General features: G+C 30.3%; 1 protein-coding gene across 21 annotated transcripts in view; it reads left to right on the top strand.

Moving 5' to 3' along the window:
* Positions 1 to 725: 725 nt before the first annotated feature.
* Cadps (calcium-dependent secretion activator 1) overlaps positions 726 to 14203 on the top strand; it is a 78041-nt gene continuing 64563 nt past the window's right edge. For 17 of the 21 annotated variants that reach the window (XR_011783408.1, XR_011783407.1, XR_011783405.1 and 14 more), the window contains exon 1: positions 726 to 1257. The gene's annotated coding sequence lies outside the window, so the exon portion shown is untranslated. The remainder of the gene's footprint in view (positions 1258 to 14203) is intronic. The other 4 variants (XM_040723752.2, XM_071893063.1, XM_071893061.1 and 1 more) reach the window with 3 other exon arrangements.

Below are 14203 nucleotides of genomic sequence, written 5' to 3'. Positions count from 1 at the left end.
AGCAGATCAACAGCTGGCACAAAAATTTGTAAAATTTGCTAGTGTTGTAGTTGTGGTTCGCCATAAAAAGGCAGTGTATTTTTGTTTTCACACAAAATCTTCAATTTGTTGAGAGGAAGGATATTGTAGAAAAAAGTGTAGAGTCCTTAAAATTAGGACCTTAGAATAGTTCCACAAAGTTTTGACGCAACACTGAAAAGAGTGAAGACGATCCAGAAGAAATATTAACTTCGGAGTTAAATAGAGAAATTTGCTTTTTAAATATGTTTATTCGAAGTTATATCAAATATGTAACACTCCTAATCGATTTGGTCTTCTATATATTAGTTCAAATCCCTCGGTCATACTATTATTGATAGAACTTATACACCTATTCATTGATTCTTCCATTGCTATACATCAAAGGATATATGATTTAAGTGGGAGCATTATATTAAATATTCATGGCTTTTGTCAGCATAAATCCTTACTCTTGATTAGGAAGAGTTTAGAGTAATAAGTTATCCTAATTTGAAAAAAATAATAATTGTATGAGAAATAGAAGGTACTATGTAGGAATATCTTCATTTTAAACGTTCTCTTCTGCGCCCCCCTCACTTCCTCTGTCTGTACTTCTCTTTCCATGCATTTACGACGACTATACAAGTACAACATACACACTACTTCTCTTCTCTCCCTTTCGCCTTTCTATCAGGGAGTTATAGGCTAAAATGGCGGGTCTTTTCATAGTGATGGAAAGAAAGAAAAAATCCTTAGGAAGGGACCTTTCTCTCGAGCAGAAAAAAACACACATTATACATAACAAAATATCAAATGAAAAGGCCTTGGACGTATAACTAATAATAGTAGTCAACTTGCTCCTCCACGTCAATACCGAGGTTTTTTGACAATTAATGTTATGTTAATGTAAATAAAGGTTTTTTCCTCTAATAAAGTGAAATAAATCCATGCAAGTGGAAATTGAAAGGGAAATATGAAGCTTCCATCCAATAGATTTTCAACTTTACGTCAATAGAAGAAAAGGTTGTGTGATGCAATTTGTTGTGGTTTTACATCCTTCTGCAGGAGCATAACTGAATAGTACCAAAGTCACGAGGTTTTCCTTCTTCGTTCCTCCTCACTACAAGAAATCTCCCCCCTTCCCCCACTTCCAAGTGATGCTATTTTGTACTTTTGCATGAGTCTGTGCAAAAGGTTGATTAGGTTAGATGTAATACTAAGAAAAGGACTCGAAAGGATCTGCATAATCTTTAAAGGGTAAGTGGAAGTTATCTTTTGGAAGTTAGTTTGAGGACACTCCTATTATTTACATGTGTCTTTTGGTAAATGGGTTACTTATGCATTATGGCATGACTAATGAGATACACATCTATGATATACAATTATTTTTAACAGGTGTATTATGTATTGTTTACAAATATATACTTTATATATTTATATGTATACCTGCCTAAACAATGTTGTAGGAGGGCACAGTAAATAAATATATATATTCTATAAAGGCAACCACATCTAAATACCTGCTACTTCTTACTGAAAGAACTCCTAACAATCATTTAAAGATAATTACAATTTGAAAAAAGACATTACAAAAATCATGCAGCCCTGCGTCTCCTTTATACCCATTAATTAGATAAATACTTTTCTATTGTGTACAATTATGCAGTTCCTATGTACATAGGATTCATGCCACCAAAAAGTAGGGAGTGTCTCAAGTCTGAATCACAAGTCTACATGGATGTATTTATTTTGTAGTTTTTTTTGTTGGCTTTCTCTATAAGAGTTAATTGAGTTGCTTCACCCTCAACCAAAAAAACAACAACAATAATAATAAAAGAACTTGTTGTTTCATATTCAGTTATTTATCAGAGTCTTTGATTAAAAAAAAAAAAAATCATTAATGGCTTCTAAAATTAAAGAAAAGGGCATCCCTATGTGATTTCTTTTAATTTTATCTCTCTGTGTATGTATTAATAGAGAATAATATAGTAGAACCCATCTACTCTTCATATTGTATACAAAATGATTATATATATGGTTGTAGATTCTAAGTAATTTTAGAGTGCGAGTTTTTTGTTTTTTGGCAACCTCGGTAGTTTATTTTTATTTTCTAAAGCTGTTATCATTATTGTTTCGTTCTTGAGGAGAGAATATATAACTTATGATTATAAAGAGCAACCAAACGTGTATGTGTGTGTGTGCTTATGAATGACAGAGAGTTATAAGTCCCTGTTGGACTCAAAGTAGAATTGAGGATGGAAATTAGAGCTGTTTTTTGATAAAAAGTAGGAACTATGTCTATTTTCTACATCTCACAGCTGCTTGCAGCTAATTTAATGAAATGCCATGATAGCTAGTCTGCTCTTCTCTCAAACATATTTCAATTTGTCCGGGTAACCATCTTAATTTCCGTGGTTTTTTTTACATACCCAAAATATTTATGACATATAGACCTAATCATGTACTTTGAGAAAACAAACAAAAATAATAATTAATGATGCGATTCCACTTTTTTTTCAATTTAGGAGATAAATATTGATATTATCCGTTGAATATAATTCAAGCCTTTCAAAAATACTTCATTGAAGCAAAAAACATTAGAGAACATCATTTTCCGGTTCATTATCCTTAAAATAAGAGTTTTTACCTTCATAACTTTTCCTTTAGTTGTCTTGTATTTCCAAAGAGCACTTTCCCAAAACGTATTATATATGTATCTTGTCAATACAAAATCAGGCTTAAATTTGTTTATTTCTACAAATTTTCCTCAATTTCTTGCCAAGAATTATTTTAATTAACTCATTGCAGGACCTGCAAATTACACTTTAAGTAACAAAATTGGTCGTCCAATAAAATAAAAATAAATTGATATAAGCCTTTTTTACCGTAAATAAAAGGTTAAAATATTTGAATATCTCAACTCATATCCCAAATTGGAATGCAAAGCCTGGAATCGAATATGGGATTGAAATATTAGCCTGTTTGTATATATGAAGCAAAAACATATATAGGGATTTTCTCATTTTTTTGGCATTTGTTCAGGATTGATTTTATATTGACGCAGCACAAATGTACATGCATAGTAAAAGTACAAGGTTACTGTAAAGAAAGAAATACAAAAGTTCATATGATTATATGTACTATAAACTTATACGTGTACACACAATACATCTGGTAAGATGATATATTTTATTTTCAAACTTCTTCGAATCTGCTATAAACTGTGATTTTTAGACGTAAAATATTAACTAATTTGCAATTGTAATAAATGCCAATTTTAAAAGAATGTCCATATGAAGCGTTGATGCCTTAAAAAAGTTTTTCTGTTAGTAAATGTATATACGAGGCCTGATAAAAATACAAACAATATTTTCAAGTTCAAAATTTAATTTTAAGACAAGTCTGATTTTTTTTCTTAGAATATTGGTACACATGTCCAAGAGTTACTTTGTTTTTGACAATAAAAAAGCTTAATGTCAATTAGTTTTCTTCGTAAATTTCTACTTACGTTGTAGACATGTGTACCAACATAATTTAAAAAAATGTAAGAATCAAAGGAGAATTGACTTAAAAATGAGAAAATTATGGTTTCTTTTTTATCAGAGTAGTACATGTATAAAAGTGAATTATCATAATTAATTAATCTTTTGTTTATGTCTCAGGTGGAAAATCCCTCGGTTTGACTGTTTTAATGCATTGTATGTATTAAACATATGTCAAATAATAATCATTTAATAGTTGTTTGTTGTTTTTTTTGACAAAACAAAGATTTATTTTTGTATGTGAACCAAATATGTATGCAAGTGATACATTTTTTTTACATCTCTCTGAGTTAAAATTATAATCATATTTCAATTTGAATAAAACTTGCTCTTATGGAACTATACCTATTTATGTACACTATTAAAACAATATTAAAACGTACTTTATACTGATTACATTCAAGTTTACCTACAATATGATTGATTATATTTAGGTTCATTAATGATCAATTACTGTAAATAATTTCATTCATAAATGAAAATTAGAATTTATTTTTATACAAACTCTTTTATTCTAGAAAAGTTTCGTCAAAGTTCTCTAAAATAAATCATCTATGAAGTTTGAAACTAAATTATACATCATATAGTAATGAAAAACAAAATCCCTATTGAATCATTAAGAAGGCTCAATAAATCATGGTTTGAACTAGTTTGATTAAGGAAGAAATCCGGCATTCAATTAAATGTTATTATTCTTATTATCGTCTTTATCAGACTTGACCTGTATATGGGATGTACAAATCGCAATTTTGTGTAAGTTGTAGCTTGTATAAGCAAATTTTACATGTCACAAACAAAAGCGCATAATGAAGTTTAAATGCTACTGTTATATTACATATTACTAAATTATATCCTTGTAATTTTAATAGACATAAATGAAATTATGGTATCAACTCATAGTTGGTTATAAGAAAGATCAATGTTGTAAATAAATAATGTATTTAAAACGAAGAAATTGCGACTTGTACAATTTGATTATAATTTTTTTTACTCTCACATAACATTCACATAAAAACATGGGGAAAACCAAAATATTTTGCAACTTTTCATCATAAGCGAAACAGTAAAAAAAACCAAAATCCGTTGGTATTTGAACATTCTTTATCAAAAATTGAAGTAATATTCACCGTTTGTTTAAAGTTTTACGAGAGATCATTTTTATTCAAATATTAATCAACGTTCGGTACAAGTTAAGCTAAGAAGCAAAAATATCGATAGCCGACGACAAAATAAATAGTATATTTTTGTGTTTCTGAGGAAACGCCTTACTAAATTCTAAATTAAAATATTTATTCAATTTAAGAAGTATTTTTGTTATATTGTTACTAACTCTTTTTCCAGACCCGTATTTCAGGCCAGATCATAAATATTGAGTGTGACTACAATATAGGAAAAATCAACTCTAAATTTAATATCATATAATGAGTGTTCAGAACTGACTTTCAAGTCAAGTTTAGTATGAATGAAATGGCTGGAATTTTATTAAGGAATAGTTGGGTTGTATTTGCCTTTTACAAGGGATTTAAAATTGGTCCTGTTCCAATTATAAATCATTGAAAAAGTGCCATATTTTAAAAACCCCGCAACACATTTTGTATGAAAGTACTTATGTTAATTTATAAATTTACTTCATTCAATACAACGTAAAGTATCCTTCTTTCGCAATAATAATAGTTTACCCTTATTCTGAATTAAAACTTAGTTTTTATAATCATTGGATATTAATAACTCCAGAAGAGTATAAAATAAAAGATGATGACCTAACTGGTTCATATCCATGAGGAGATCATTTAGCAAAGATTCTTCCATGGACGTCGTTTCCTTCTAACTCGGATACCTTCTAAAGATTTTGGCCGCTACGTCAAAATTACATCATTATTATATAGTTAAAACAAATTCTAAAAAACATACGTGAGTCATGGTACTGAATATAGCTGCAAAAAGATTTTTGGATCTAGGGCAGAGTTTTTGTAGTTGGAAATCTGAGCTGTGTTTTTCATTTTATTTTCCAAAGCTAGTATTATTATTATTTATTTATTGAAGAAATCATATCTAAGTGTAAGTATAAAGTTACAACGATTGCGTGTGCTCATGAATGGCATTGATTTACATTGAAGATTTGATTTGGAGTTACAAGTGTAAATCCTAGTTGCACTCAGAGTATAAGTGATTATCAATATCGCAGTCTGTGTACTTAGTAGATTCGGTGTTGAATTTGTATGTATTTTCTTACTCTCATTGCTACTTGTAGCTAATCAAATAAAACATCATGATGGCTAAACTGCTTTCCTCTTTAACATGATTTATATTGCCAGAATTACCTTGTCATTTTTCTGTTTCCTTTTATAATACCAAAAGTGCTTCAAATTTACAATTACATTTATTTATAGGTGTGAGTACTTTTAAGTAGTAACATTGGAGTTATTTAGTGTAAAAGATAAGTACTTTATAAATAAGGATTATTTTTTAAAAGTGTAGAAAATATTAAAATCTGCATTTAATTACGAGGTTTGGTCAAAAAGAAACTGTTTTTTTCTTGTTCTTAATTCAACTCCCATTCGATTATCAAATTAATTTTATTATTCTGTTGGTACACATGTCCATAAATTTAACATTTTTAGTTAGTTTTCACTCATAAAAAAGGTTTGAACTATTTTGGTGAGCTTTGCAATTTTCAACTATCGAAAAAAATTGGGGAAAAATCAATTAATTGTTAAATACTATAAAAACAAAATTGGAAGAATGTTTAGTTTTCAAAGTTTAGTATTTGCAAAAATGGCTATTTTAGAAGAATAAACAATCTGTTGAAAGTTTTATGAATTTTTTCCCACAATTGATATTTTATTTCCAATTTTTTTTTCTTCAATAGTAGACAATTGGAGAGGACATCAAAAGAGGTATAACCTCTAACTTTGTTAAAAGCAGCTAAAAATACAAAATGGCTTACGTTATCAACATAGATTGTGGACACGCGTACTAACATAAATTTGAGAATTGAATGATAATTGAATTCGGAATTAGGTAATAAAGGTATTTTTATTTTATCAGAGTAGTATGTCGTAATGAAGTGTTCGTATGGATGAGTATATTCATTTGCCTTTCAGAAAGGACAACAACCAGCTTTTATCTACATCCAAAAATGATAAAAAATGAAAATAAATGCTTATTTATGCGTTAGAAGATATAAAAATTCTCATTAAAAAAATATATATTTATGGGATAAACGATGCAGCACCATTAAACATTTTGTTTTAGCATCATGGGGGTACCTGATACTCCCATGCATCAAATAAGTTATAAGTTGTTATTTAACCCTTTTATATAATATTTTATAACAGTGAAGACATTTTTTTGTATAGTAAATATGTGTTGCATCAACATAAAACAACATAGACATATTTGAATATCTTATGCGAGGCATTGTATTCAAATTATTTGGATGAAATAAGAAATTAAATCATGTAAACTATGGCTTAGAACTTTTATTTTATTTTAAAGAGTTATATTGGGCCTGATATGGCCTTTAAAATGAAAAAAAGGCAATTTCTTTTTTTGTTATTGTGGCGATCAATTTGCAGGAAGAATAATTTGTCTATAGAAATTAAGGATAATTTGTCAAAGAATAAAAATGTGATCCACACTCAATTTTTGAGAAAAATCATTTTTGATTGTTTCTTTTCTTTCACGGGTCACATATAATATAAGTTGTAATTAAGTTTATTTCAAGTATGAAAGGCATAATAACGTGTCTTTTATTTTGTATACTTATAAAAATAAGGGTTTTTTTTTTCTTGAAATGCACATAGATGTTATCAAAACATGTTTATGGATGTAAGATATTTTGATGGTAGATAATTCTTTCTTATATACGACCATCAATCAACTGTATTTTGATCCCCTTCAAAAAAGATATAAACTCAGTGACCCAATTTAACATTCATAAAAATTTCTTAAACTGTCTTTCATGTATGATATATAAAGTATATATTGCTCGAGTTAGAACTCGAGTTTGATATATTCAGACTTGAAGTTTGAGACTCTACACATCCATCATTAAAAAAAAATTGGATATGATATAATCGCCATAAATTTATTTATAAAAGAAGACAGGTGGGCTGATCAGTGGTGGCTTTAGGACTGAGAGAAGGGGGGGGAGAGGATTGGGATGTTGTTAATATTTTGCAATTAATGCAATCTAAAAATACCTTAGACATTCATAAATTATGATTCTTGATGAAATCATGTTGTATTAAATAAATAACAATGATTTTTTTTGGTCTTTCCTGATTTTTGATTTGACATTTATTTTAAGTCGAATGAAACCGACAAAAAATGAAACATATCAGAGTTGATGGCCCTAATGTATAACATGATTGAATTTGAATAATGTTTATGCGGAAATCAAAGTCAACTTAGATTCAAGTCACACTGAGGCCTCATTCTTTAGACTTGACTTGGACTAGAAATGCAAGAACAATTATTGATTCATCCTATACTTGAGAATTGATTCACTTAAAATGATATAAAAACAATTATGATACCTTTATAGGAATTATAATCCCTCTTTGCACATGGCAACCAGGTTGGAGGTCTTAATTTATTATTATTAATCCGAGTATATTATTGGTAAATATGTAGATACATTTTTACAATAATGAAGACTATTTTTAATTATTGCAGTGGAGGTATTTTCTTCACCCCTAGAGCCCATGTGTTCATTTTAAATATACAGAGTGATACATATTTACAGTCCTTTTTTCAAACTTTAAATTAAATACTTTTTGATCAAAGTTTCTGTAAACTCCCATAGCTTTTTAGCATCTCAGCTCTCAAATGATATCTCCCTTCTGGACAAAGTTTTCGATGCAAGACATCAAAGATAGTACATATCATTGTAGCGCAATTGTCAACTTGGATAATTGCTGACATCATATAAGTAAATATCCGGTCCGTCCAGCTGATTAAAAAACACATGAAAGATGAGAGGAACATAAGGAGATTGTCATCTATTCAAGAGGGGCCGGTAAACATCGCGCGGATGTCCCATGGAAGAATGGAAAGAAACATGGAAGTCAAATATTTCACGATGGCTCCAATAACTATGTTTGCGGTCGTATATACGGGCCCTAAGGAAAATGCTGACAAAATTCTTATGAAAGAACGGACTGCACAATCCAAGTCAATTTTTTAACTTTTTTTAAAGATATATTTGCAGTTGATCCGGTCTAAAAGTTTAGTGACATAATCTGTCATTATCTTATGATTGATTTTTTAAAGTCTGTTTTTGGCAAAATATTCAGCTCCAGTTATGGTTTTGGGGCTAGTGCTTCTGTGAGAAAGAGGATATTCCCTATTAATCTGTTGTTTTTGGAGTCTTAGCATCAACGGCTTCTCTCCAAGCTTGATAATTTAAGTGGGCCCCTTTTTTAAGGTGTTTTATGCTAAATTAAACTAATATCTATTAACACTTACCAACAGTGTTGTTTCAGATGTAATTAAAGTAGCAATTTGAAAGATTTTTGTTAAATATTTTAGATAAAAAACTTTTTTTTATATAAAAAAAAGTTTATAAAAAAATATCAGGATCATTTTACAGGAAATATCCCCAGTATGTGGGTCATTATTTTATTTACAATCAAGATAGGGATACTAAGGCAAGTGCTTTAATGTCCCCAATAATCTTTTCTACAATGTACATTTTACATACCTATATTTACCTAATATAAAACATAATTAGACAGCAATAAACTTTATTGGCGCTTGTAATAAAATAATAAAAGTCAAACAAAGATAAATATGTATCACTACATAAATAACCAAGGCATTTAACTAGAACTGTTAATTCTAAGCCTTGTCAGTATGTAAAAAAAAGTGACATGGTAATATTGACAATTTGAGGAGTGTTTTGGAAGAGAGCAACCTAGCCATCTTGACATTTTATTAAACTAACTATAAGCAACTATACAAATAAGAAAATAAGCACAAATTTCACTCTGTATCAAGCAAGGGCATTGCTAAGGAATACTCTCATGTCTACCCTCAAGTTTACTTTGAGTCTAACAGGAATTTACTCTTTTAACTCTCCTAAAAATCCTCAGTTATAATCTTTAAGTTATTATCTTGATTGTATCATGCAACTTTTCAAAAATAAGGTGATAGTTAGCCAATTCTTCCCAACTATGGAGTTATTATTCAAATATTGTTGAGAACTATTGATAACTTATCAAGAGCTCACTCTAATTCCACCAATGATTGTAGTAAATTAATATAAAACTATTTGTGTATGAATATTTTAACTATATAGCTATACTTAAATAAAGCTTGTAGACAAAGTGGGGGAACGAAGACCACGTGGTCAATATTTGTGCACGTGGTAGTAGCTAGGAGCTCTGAATATTACTCAATAACTTGGAATGGTTATTTTACAGAGTGTAAGGAATAGGCGTGAGAAATACTTCTGGTATTACTTAATTAAACCCTTCGTAAACATCAGCTGACTGTTTCATCATATTGGGAAGAGATAATTTTTTTACTGGTATTGAGAGGAATTTAGGAACATTTCGAATAACACTAATGGAGGAAAAAATATAGTTTAACAATATTTTTATTATATTATACTTGCCTTCAAAATTATTAATACCCGTATAAATTATGATGGTTTTTAATCGTTGTGATGAAAATAATGGCATGTTTCAAGTATTTTTAAGATTTGTTTCTGACCTACAAATGAAATAATGCTCCTAGAATGGCCAATTTTCTGACCAGAATATAATATAGAACTTGTGGTGAGACTTGAAAATGAGAGTGATGTCCAGTAAATCGACGAACCCGTCCCAACATGAGGCCTTTACAAAGTAAGAGTGCACCAATCATCCACCATATAATTATAGGAAGGCTGTAAACAGGTACAAGAAACAAAAACTGTTAAAGAGTTAGAGATTTTTGCAGGTTGCATTTCTTGTTTCTCCTCTAACAAAATACCCATGGAATATATTTATTCTTTTTGTCTATTTTTAGAGACATATCATACCTATAAATGGATATATATTTATTAACTAATGCTTAATAAATGAAATATGAATGTATAAATAAGTAACAATTATAATAGCAAAATAACTTCGTATCATTGAATTTGTTTTATGAGTAAATCCAAAGAGTATGACATTGCGAAATACTGGATGGTCAATTGAAATCTGAACGCTTACTAATTCAATAATTAATGAAGGTTGAGTTATTGAAACTAATTCATATTTTGATATATTAAGACATAAATAATTAGTTAAAGAACAAACCAGAGCTCACTAGTTTACGTAAAAGTTGAGAAAATGATACTTGAACGTGATTGATCAAATTTCCATTCGAGCACACCAAGTTGTACAGTGTCTTCAGGAGCAGCGTCTAGCTTCGGCAAGTCCAAAAAGTTGGAGAGGAAGAAGAGTTCTATCAAAAAGGCCAAACTGGACCCGGATGAGTTAAAGAAAACAGCCCAGGAAAATCCTCTCAAGCCCACGCAAGAGATCTTGGGGCTTCACACCAGATTGTCTAGAGATCTATACAAAAGTGGGTGTAAAGAGGCTTGTGAGGATGGAAAGGCTACTTTTGACACCAGCAGTGAAAGAAGCCCAAGAAATACTCCGTTATCAGAATATTTTGAACTCTTTTTTGACATTCCCCCCCCCCTCCCTTTTCCCTTCTCAGCCTTGATTCCGACCTTTCCTCGACTACACCTTTTTGATGCATGTCAAGAGGAAGGCTTGCAGTGTCCGTCATCCAAACACCGAGGTCCTCAAAGCTATTGCCAGCCAGCACTGGGATGCCATGACAGACAACTAAATCCACAATGGCTACCAGGCCTTCCGTCGCCCCCTGGAAGCCATCATTGGCACTAAGAAGGCTACATTAATGAAGAAGATAGCTCAGATAAACATCTATTTAGAGTATTAATTTGTTTACAATTTATTTTGTAAAGTAATACATTATATCCTTATGAAGTTTAAAATTCAAAATGTTCAGATTTTAATGAACCACTCGGTCTGTGGCTGGATTTATGTAATTTTGATTTAAATGAGTTTATAAAAAATGATGTATTACTTTTAGTGTTTTAAAAGAGGTGAGTCATGGAGAACTGATTAAAAATAGTAATTTGCTTTAAAATAATAAAAAGTCATTTTATTAGAATAAAAGAGGAGCTCAGTCTAAAAAGATTTTTACAACATCCTTACGATTTAATATCACAATAAATAAATTTTGTTAACAAATCAGATGTAAAAACTCAAAGTGTTGGATCCTAGTGTATGAGTGCCGACCTCTAAATAAAATGTTGTATATATATATATTATAGGTTTTATGGTTCTACATAAGGGCCCTATAAGAAGAGTTACGTCACGAGATATCAGCACCCCTTGTGACAGAAATCAAATAGCCCAATAAGAACTTAATACAATAAATGAATACTAAAATAATAATTTTATTGAGCTTAATTATTATGAAAAAATAAAATAATTACTTTAATAATAATTTCTTTAACTTACTTAAATTTGCATACACATTCTTTGTCTTCCGAAAGTAGAAGAATCTATTCTATTTTAGTTGATAATCGCAGCTTGCATTCGTAAATGTATGTGCATTCCTCACATACTTAGACACAGTAAAAACAAAATTTTATGACATATGGCGACTTTTATAGACGACATAATTAATGGAACCGCTACGTCAGTTATTGAGTTTAAAATTTTTATTCATTTTTTTGAATTGATTTACCTAAGATTTGAATAAACCCTTCGCATTGTTCCAATTTAATTTTTGAACTTTTTTGCAAACAGCTTTGGATTTTTGAAATTTGTTATTCTATATTTGAAATTTTTTTACAAAAAAATATAATAGTTATAATAATTTGAATTTTTTTTGTAAATTCTAAGGATTTTAGAATTTTTTTATTTTTTTGTTAAAGCCAAGTTGAGAACCCTTTATATAATCCATATTTATAGCGATAATGATGACATAATTAAGTATGTGATTAAAAAATAAAAGATAATACTATCCTATAATTATAATTTTGAAGACATAAAAAAAAGAAATATACAAATTTGGAATGTCAACATAAAAATAGTTTTGAACAAAAACCCAGAAAAGCAGAAAATCTCAATTAATTTTTTAGTTTATATATACATATTTTACATCCAGGCCGATATTTATGTACATCAAATGAGTTAGGATACCCATGAATATTAGCTATAGTGTAGAGCCTTTATACGATTTCAGATACATATATTGGCCATGTTATGGCCTTTATCAAATATAATTTATCAATTTCTCCTTCTTTTATGGTGATGATGAATTTTGGCAAGCTCAAGTGCAATTTACAGCACAGCCAAAGGGTTAATAGGAATAATTTGTTGTTTGAAATTCATGATAATTTGTAAAAGAATACAAATGTAATCCACACTCCATTTTGAGAAAAATCCTTCTAGCTTGTTTTTGTGTTGATGGATCACATATGTAGGATACATATTCGTAAATGGCGGATAAGTTTCTTTAAAACTGACAAAAACCTATTGCCATTCATATTCTATCCACGTTTTTCTTTTTTATATATTTATACTCTTAGCTTTGCGCAAAAAAATGAATCGAAATTACGTTACATAAATGAATCGAGGTTTTGAGTATTTTATTTATTTGAAAGTTTTAATAAGCAGGCTAGAACTATAATCCAAAAAATGGATATTAAATTCACCAAACAAGTCTTTCAAATGCAGGAATATTTGATCATAAAAATGTGAGTTTTCTACAAGTTGTTATTGACACCAAGATAAAAGTCCTGTTAATCTGATGGATGGGGGGGGAGGGGGAAGCAAACTAAATATATACAGGGTGCAGTTTTATAACTAAGAATTTTTGAGACCAGGAAATAAACCTTTCTATTTCTTAAATTAGTAGAGATATTTACAAATCCATTTATTTTCAAACGTAGGGACCCTCCATAAACCTAATCATTCAATCCAACCACACTCAGCCTCTACCACGGCCTCCAACCTGGCAAAGAACCTACTGCACGCCTTGATAAGGTGATCTTTATTCAAATTGGTCACAGCCTCAATAATGGATGATCTCAGAGAAGCCAAATTGTTGTGAGGACGCTTGTTGGACTCCCTCTCCAAGCCCCTCTACACGAAATAGTCCAAATGGTTGCAGTCGGGGAAAATAGGGGCCACATTTCCTTAGACCAGAACATCTCCAAATTGCCTGAAAGCCCATTTTGTACGCAGATTGATCTGTCTTCTTCTTAGCTGGTGTTCCCATCCTTCAGACTCCTTGAACTCCTTTGCAACTTTGTACACCGTCTACAAAGAGGGCAGGGGGCAACTTGAGAAAGTCGATGATCTGTTCGGGTGCACGGCCTGCACGGAGGGTGGCAATGATCGTTGCACGACGGTCGTACTCGGTTGATATTTTCAACACATTGTAAACAGAACTTGTATAAAATTGTCTGCTGAATCTGATAAACTGATTTTTAAAGCTGTACGACTAAGGGTTCCCCAGAAAAGTTGGTTTAAAAAAATTCTTAATTGTAAAACTGCACCCTGTATATATTATGGAAAATGTCGTGTGACAGACTTTAGGTTGTTGTTTAAATTAGATGCTAAAGGCAAATCGTGCAGCCT

Source organism: Lepeophtheirus salmonis, chromosome 13, assembly GCF_016086655.4.
Source record: "Lepeophtheirus salmonis chromosome 13, UVic_Lsal_1.4, whole genome shotgun sequence".
NCBI lineage: Eukaryota > Metazoa > Arthropoda > Copepoda > Siphonostomatoida > Caligidae > Lepeophtheirus > Lepeophtheirus salmonis.
Note: the sequence above shows the minus strand (reverse complement) of the source record. Positions and strands in the feature narration are given on the sequence as shown.